The sequence below is a fragment of the Ictalurus furcatus genome, chromosome 21, assembly GCF_023375685.1.
Source record: "Ictalurus furcatus strain D&B chromosome 21, Billie_1.0, whole genome shotgun sequence".
In the NCBI taxonomy this organism is placed as follows: Eukaryota; Metazoa; Chordata; class Actinopteri; order Siluriformes; family Ictaluridae; genus Ictalurus; species Ictalurus furcatus.
In genome coordinates this window covers 17837903-17845440 of record NC_071275.1, presented here as the reverse complement: position 1 = coordinate 17845440, position 7538 = coordinate 17837903, and the positions used below count along the sequence as shown (strand labels likewise).

Genomic DNA, 7538 nt, shown 5'->3' with positions numbered 1-7538 from the left:
TGAAAAAATTTGATATATATGAAAATATATGAAAGTTATTTAACTCAAGTTTCCTGTCACAGCTTCACCTTTTCTGAAGTCTGGATTTGTTAAAACGGTCTATGATTAAATTACAGCAGACTGTTTAAACTGTAAATTCAAATCATTTTAAACAATTAAGTCAGAATGAGATGACTAACAGATTGTTTTTTGGAGAATTAAGCAAAATTTTGCCTACCAGTTGCTTCAAGAAGCTCTCCATGTTTGTCTACACTCTACTGACACAACACTGCTGACTCACTTTGACCAAATACTCAGTTACACATTTGAGGTAATAAGTTTAATTTTTTACAGAGGATTGCATCCTGCTAATGTAATAAATCTGAGAGGTTAGATATCCGTGCGTGTTAAATATTCAGTTATACAATGTAAGCATGTCTGGGAGGGGATTTGATTTTGGACTCAGACATCTGAAAAACATGTCAGCATTTTCAAAAGCATGTGGATGCTTAATGAGGCACTTAAAGGTGAAGTTTCCATTATTTATTTATTTATTTATATAAAGTGTTCAGAGACCCGTAAAAATCGCATAATTTCAAAGACACCTCAGCAAAACTCTAATCTGCAATATTACCCCGTAATGGATCTCACTCGTTTTTTATTATTATTATTATTATTATTTCAGCCTTCTATTTGTATTTTCACAGCCCAGAAATAAGCTCCGCCCCCTGCTCCTGTTTTTATTCAAAAATGTCTCCCAAGGCATCCGTAGTTTCAACAGACCGCTTACAGGTCAAATCTTTTCTGTTTTCGGTGCATGTGTACTTCACATCGCAGCCAGCAGAGGGCGTGAAATAAAATGAAACGCTGCTTCTTTAAAGCATAAAGGTCTACGTTTAGAGGGTCTTCAAATTGCATCCCTTTTCCCCGGAACACACGAGTGACGCTTTCATGGCACATATTTGAATTTTCACTTATATCGCATAGATTTATTCAATCAAAAATTTTTTTAAATATGCAGCAGCAGATGCTTCTACTACGTGGTTTTCACACACAGTGATTTACATTTAAAAATAATAATAATAGCATTACAGTGATTTTTCTAGAAGGACATCAGGGCATTGTAAAAGCAGCTTCACACGAACATCACCTGAGCTCTCCTGTCTTTAATCCCTCAGTCTTATCACAGCTGAAGAATAACTGCACTGATGTTCAAACGCTCCTGAACGAACAGTCTAATGGATACGAGAGCAGAACTTTACTACAGCCATAATTACAGAGCTCACACTCGCGAGTCTCCACACGCTCTCTGATTTAGACACAGTCTTTAATCCCCTGCTCGGCTTTATAGTCTTCACTTGGATCTTTAAACACTGACTTTTCAACTAGCTACAACTGTAATAACAGGCAAAGCCCGGGACCTGAGACACGAGACTGTCATTAATAATAATTAGTTATAAATAGTAATGATACACTGCAACATGAAAATATCTACACATTTTAGCACACACACACACACACACACACACACACACACACACACACATATATATATATATATATTTCTCATGATAAAAGTCCATAAAGGTCCATAGATAATTTAATTAATAATTTAACAGCCATATAAACAACAACTGTCAATGTCTGTCCACTAGTGTTAACTACTGGTACACATCCCGTGCATAATATAAAGAAATGTAAACAATTTAAAATATATAGGCAATAAGTCTGAACTAGATCCAAACTTTAATGCTGTTGTTGTTGTTGTTGTTGTTGTTGTTGTTGTTGTTGTTGTTGTTGTTGTTGTTGTTGTTGTTGTTCTTCTTCTTCTTCTTCTTCTTCTTCTTCTTCTTCTTCTTCTTATTATTATTATTATTATTATTATTATTATTATTATTATTTGTAGTAGTAACATTTAAAGCAATTTAAACAAAACACTTTAAAAAAATTTAATCTTTACTTCTTTCTTCAATTTTTTTTATATATTATTGTTATTATTATTACTCTAATTATTATTACTATTATTATTATTTGTAGTAGTAGTAGTACTAACAAAATATCTTATTTATTATTATTATTTAACCTTTCTTCTTTCCTTCACTTTAAAAACTGTTTAAAATAATTGTTGTTGTTGTTGTTGTTCTTCTTCTTCTTCATCTTCTTCTTATTATTTGTAGTAGTACTAACATTTAAAGCAGTTTAAACAAAATATCATTTATTATTTTTAATAAAATTATAATAAGTGTAAAAACTTTTTAAAAAATGTTTTTAAGTTTTAATATTATTATTATTGTTGTTCTTCTACTTCTCCTTCTTCTTCTTATTATTATTATTATTAGTATTTCTTTATATATGTTTTCTTTCTTTTTTGACAGAATTACCATTGATTAGAGAAAATTAGTTTTAAATAACTGAACAACAAAATTAATGTGTAAAAAAATTGAATGTCTGTCCAATGGTTTAAAACAGTGTTACACATCCAATGTATAATATATTTATATAAGCAGGCCATGTATAATATATTTATATAAGCAGGCCAGGTCACTGTGTTACCGCCTCTTGTCTGGCAGTATTTTATTTTATTTAAAAATTCTATTTCATTCCTAACATGAGAAAACAGAGTGACGTTAAAGCTTCATTTCATGCCACTTCACTTCAGCACTGCTGCTGGCTGTAATTCACAAATCCGGCCGCTAGGTGTCAGTAGCTCTTTTCGCCGCTGTGCGCACCCTCACGCGCGCCCTCTTTTCTCCGCCTCGTTGAGTTGACCTGAGGATCGCGCAGCTGAAGTTTTTGCTGACTCTCGATGACCACAGACAGGACGCTGAAGTGAAGACCGAGCTCATGGAGGCGATCCGGACGAACAGTGAGTTAATAAACCAGGTCCACATCCTATAATCTAATGTGAACATGCACCTTTACTGTAATTAAGCCCTGAACGGGTTGCTCCTTAAGGCTCCGTGAGCGAGCGTGAAATCTTGCTAATTGAAGGCCAACGATATTATTGTTTCCACCTGTAATGCGACAAAAAAAACCCACCTTCTGGATTCGATAGGCTGTTGAATCGTGCTGGCGCTGAAACGGTCCAATCTGTGGGGTAGTTCCTGTGCCGCACTAACCAATCATCGCGCAGGAGGCGGGGTTTGACGGAATGCGGATGGGGAAATAATGTCGCTTAATAGATGTTAGCTCATTTTCAGTTTAGCCAATTTAAAAATATTGCTTTAATATTATATATTAATATAGAGATACTCGTTAGTCAGTAAACAAATACATAATTAGCTGCTTGTGTACTTTATAATAATATTTCACCATAAAAAGCCTCAGGCAGAAATTTTATATATATGTGTGTATATGTGTGTGTGTGTGTGTGTGTGTATATATATATATATATATATATATATATATATATATATATATATATATATATATAAATATAATGTGTGGATTTCCTTACATAGTCACTGTTTTGGTTTAAAAAAAAGTATGTAATAAAACATTAAAAAACAAAGAATACAAATAAAAAAAAAATAAAGATTGAGATTAATGTTTTAAAAATAAAATCTTTTTGTATTAGTATTATTTTATTTTGAATTCTTTATTGTTTAAGTGCTTCGTGTCTCTTGAAGTTGTCCATCAGCTGTAAGATCAGTTCCGTGTGTGTTTTAGACATGGCTCCTTACTACGAGACCTTATGTAAAGAGCTGGAGTGGCCCGTGGACTCGGACCTGCTGAGCAAATGAAGAAGGCCAATGAGGACGAGCTGAAGCGTCTGGACGTGGTCCTGGAGGACGCTGAGAAGAACCAGGGCGAGAGCGAGATCCGGGACACCATGATGGCCAAAGCAGAGTATCTGATTAGGATTGGAGACAAGGTGAGAGAAGAGGTTTAGTGGTTGTCCAGCGTGTCCTCTGGCTTAACGTTGCGGCCTTCACGGTGAAGTTTGGTTCATGTTTATAGATTACAGGTGTGTTCTGCACCACATCGGGGTCAGACAGACATCTGGTGGTAATCGTTAATCTTTTTTTTTTTTTTTTTTTTTACCCCCTCATGATTTAGGAAGGAGCTCTGACTGCCTTTAGGAAAACCTATGACAAAACCGTAGCCCTGGGCCACCGATTAGACATCGTCTTCTACCTGCTGAGGATCGGGCTGTTTTACATGGACAGCGATCTCATCACGCGCAACACCGAGAAAGCCAAGAGGTAAAATACAGCAGATTTTCTTGATGCCGTTGCTCATGGAAGTGTTTCTTTATGCGTGAACGATTTAATTCGTCCTGAATTAGTCTGATCGAAGAGGGCGGAGCCTGGGACCGCAGGAACCGTCTGAAGGTGTATCAGGGCCTGTACTGCGTCGACATCAGAGACTTCAAGCAGGTCGCCGAGCTTTTCCTCGACACCGTGTCCACCTTCACCTCGTATGAGCTCATGGACTACAAGACTTTTGTCACATACACCGTCTACGTGTGCATGATAGCGCTGAAGAGGCCGGACCTCAGGGAGAAGGTGAGCTAATTCAAAGACAGTATGTGCAGATATCACATAATTCCACTTCCAGACCAAACCAAAAGCAATTTTCTACCAAAAGTCGGCAGCAGCAGTGTCTGAGACAGCGAAGACAGAGGAGCAGCACTAGCCAAATTAATCAGGTATCTTCAGTTTTAAATGCTTTTAAGGAAATGGCGTGGTCATCCATCCATCCTTTCATTTTCCATACCAGTGGAGCCTATCCCCGGGAAGTCGAGGCACAAGGCAGGCGACACCCTGGAGACAATTTGGAAATGCCAGTCAACATAAAGCACATGTCTGAGGGAACCGGAGTACCCGGAGGAAACCCTCGAAGCTCCGGGAGAACGTGCATGCTCAGAACCCTGGAGGTGCGAGCCAAAGGTGCAAACCACTATGGGAAATAGCATGATGGTCTGCAAATCATAACCCAATATCCTAAACCCCTGGACATGGACATTTCACAGCTCAACATGCAACCTATAGAAACATGTACAGGTATGCCATTAGCTAGCTGAGTGACCTAGACTAGCTAGCCAGATTTTTTGATGTTTTGCAGTAGCCTATGAACGCTCTGTTTATTCTTAAGATGTCACTTCCATGTTAGTAGCGATGTTATAAAGTCTGTTGTCTTTAATATATCTAAGATACCTACAGGTAACTCTCAGGATAATGTGCAAGGGGCATCTTTCCTAGATGCCCCTTGTTAGATTCCTAGATTCCTAGATTCCTATGTAGCTAAAAACATGTATGAATTAGCTAGCTAATGAACCTAGCATAGATAGCTAATGAATCTAGCAAGCTATTGAAACCCCAACAGCTAGGCAGATAACATTACCTTTCTTTATATACTGTTGATAGTTGAGGTGGTGTTCAAGCCAGTATTGCTCACGTGGTTAATTTACACAAAAACAAACAGGAAATGGAACATTTTTCAGATTTAGCCGTGTCAAATGCGGATGTAATGTAATTTGTAAAGTAATTATTCAAATACTCCAGGACCAGAAGACTTATTTCCTCTTTCTTGAGTAATTTTCTAGATCACTACTTTTACATAAGTGAATTATTACCACCGTAGATGTACTCTTTTTTCAAATAAGTGTCATTTGTATCTTTTCTTAAATTTATTTAATTTGTATGAAACTGAATAAAATCCAACCACATTCCCCTAGTTTGTTAGAGTTTGTACACATTTATCACGGGTAAATATATCAGAAAGTGCACTTGCCTATATAGCTAATTATCACGCATTATAAATAATGCATCAGAATGAGCAAGCGCATCCCATGTTGGCCCATTTGGCTGCTAATGTTAATACAAATGATTTTCTCATTATTCTCGGTCCGTTTGTGAGCTCTATGATGCCAGAAGGCGAGGAAGAATTGCGTGTGCTGTACTTGTTGAAAAAGACAGGAACGTTGCGTCGTCACCCTGATGATGGAGAAACAAAGGCCATCTACCCCCACGCTCACGATCCTCCAGATGAATAATGGTTGCCTTCCGTCACGAAGAGCCCAAATGCACATTCATAATCATGCCGATGGACCTAATTATACGTCAGCAACCTTGCCTGACCCCTCAGACCTTAACAGATTGCACTGTCATTGTACAGCTGCTATCGGCTTTGTCTCGCTGACAGACACTGGCGTGCGATAGATGACACGAACGCTGCTCTTCCGTGCTGTCAGAGTGCTCGTCATTCTCTGTACGTGTTGGCGCCGCATTCGTTCATTAGCTCCGTTCGACACCGATCTAATTGTCCCTGCCACTCCAGCAGACAAGGGCAAAGTTTGCCTGTCTGATAAAGCACTTAGCTAAAAGGCTTTTGTGGCTCTCATCGACAAGTGATTGTCTTTATGGTTCAAGGTTTTCGAATCCTCTCCTGGTACGTAAGGAAGTTTGAAAGTCGGTGCTGTATTAGATGCTAATTCAAGCGTAAATATGTGCAAAACTGTGTAGCATTCTTGGATTTAAGCTTTTAATTGATTTTGGTTTGGGCCTTTTCACACAATCGTAAGAGTTACGCAAAAGATCTTTTTTTTCTTTTCTTTTTTTCATTTTGTTTTTGTTGGTTTTGCATCTTTTTCTTTCTGGATGTATGTGCTTCTCTCTCTTTCTCTCTATTTCTGTCCGTCTCTGTCTCTCTGTCTCTTTTTCTCTGTCTCTCTCCCTTCCCCCCTCTCTTTCTGTCTGTCTCTCTCTCTGTCTGTCTGTCTCTCTCTCTGTCTCTCTCCCCTACCCCCTTCTCTCTCTGTCTGTTTTTCTCTCTGTCTCTTTCCCTTCTCCCCTCTCTTTCTGTCTGTCTCTCTCTCTGTCTCCCCCCTCCCCCCTTCTCTCTCTGTCTCTTTCCCTTCTCTCCTCTCTTTCTGTCTGTCTCTCTCTCTGTCTCTCCCCCCTCCACCCTTCTCTCTCTGTCTCTCCCCCTTCCCCCTTCTCTCTCTGTCTCTCTCTCTCTCTCTCTCTCTCTCTGTCTCTCTCTACTTTCATGCCAGAACAGTAATACCACAGACCAAATTCTGAAGATAAACACCTCCTCCATCTGACCAGCCAGCTGTACTGCAATTCAGTAACCACTCTCGTGAAACTGTTCCTCGGACGCAAAGATCTCACCTGCAAAAACAGTTTGCTGAAACAGTTTGGGAAGTTCTCAAGGTTTTGGAAAACTGAAGGAAAATGAATATCGTGAATATGCCAAACAATAAAAAAAAAAAAACTGAGCAAGGCTTTGAAGAGTAGACAGATTTAGACTGTGCGACTGCGATTGCAGACTGGAAATTGGTCAGCCTGTTTAAGAATGAAATAATAACTATATCCATCCATCCATTTTCCATACCACTTATCCTTCACAGGGAGTCTGGAGCCTATCCTAGGGAACTTGGGGCACAAGGCAGGGGATACCCTGGATGAGATGCCAACCCATTGCACACACATTCACACACTACAGACAATTTGGAAATGCCAATCAGTCTACAGCACATGCCTTTGGACTGGTGGAGGAAACCGGAGTACCTGGTGGAAACCTCTGAGGCACACGTGGGTGGCGGAGGTGGG

General features: G+C 39.0%; 1 pseudogene across 1 annotated transcript; it reads left to right on the top strand.

Moving 5' to 3' along the window:
• Nucleotides 1-478: 478 nt before the first annotated feature.
• Nucleotides 479-5658, top strand: LOC128624709 (26S proteasome non-ATPase regulatory subunit 6-like; annotated as a pseudogene). Its single transcript, XR_008388844.1, has 6 exons — nucleotides 479-506; nucleotides 2744-2845; nucleotides 3649-3853; nucleotides 4039-4184; nucleotides 4268-4487; nucleotides 4702-5658. The product of XR_008388844.1 is annotated as a 26S proteasome non-ATPase regulatory subunit 6-like (transcript).
• Nucleotides 5659-7538: the final 1880 nt, after the last annotated feature.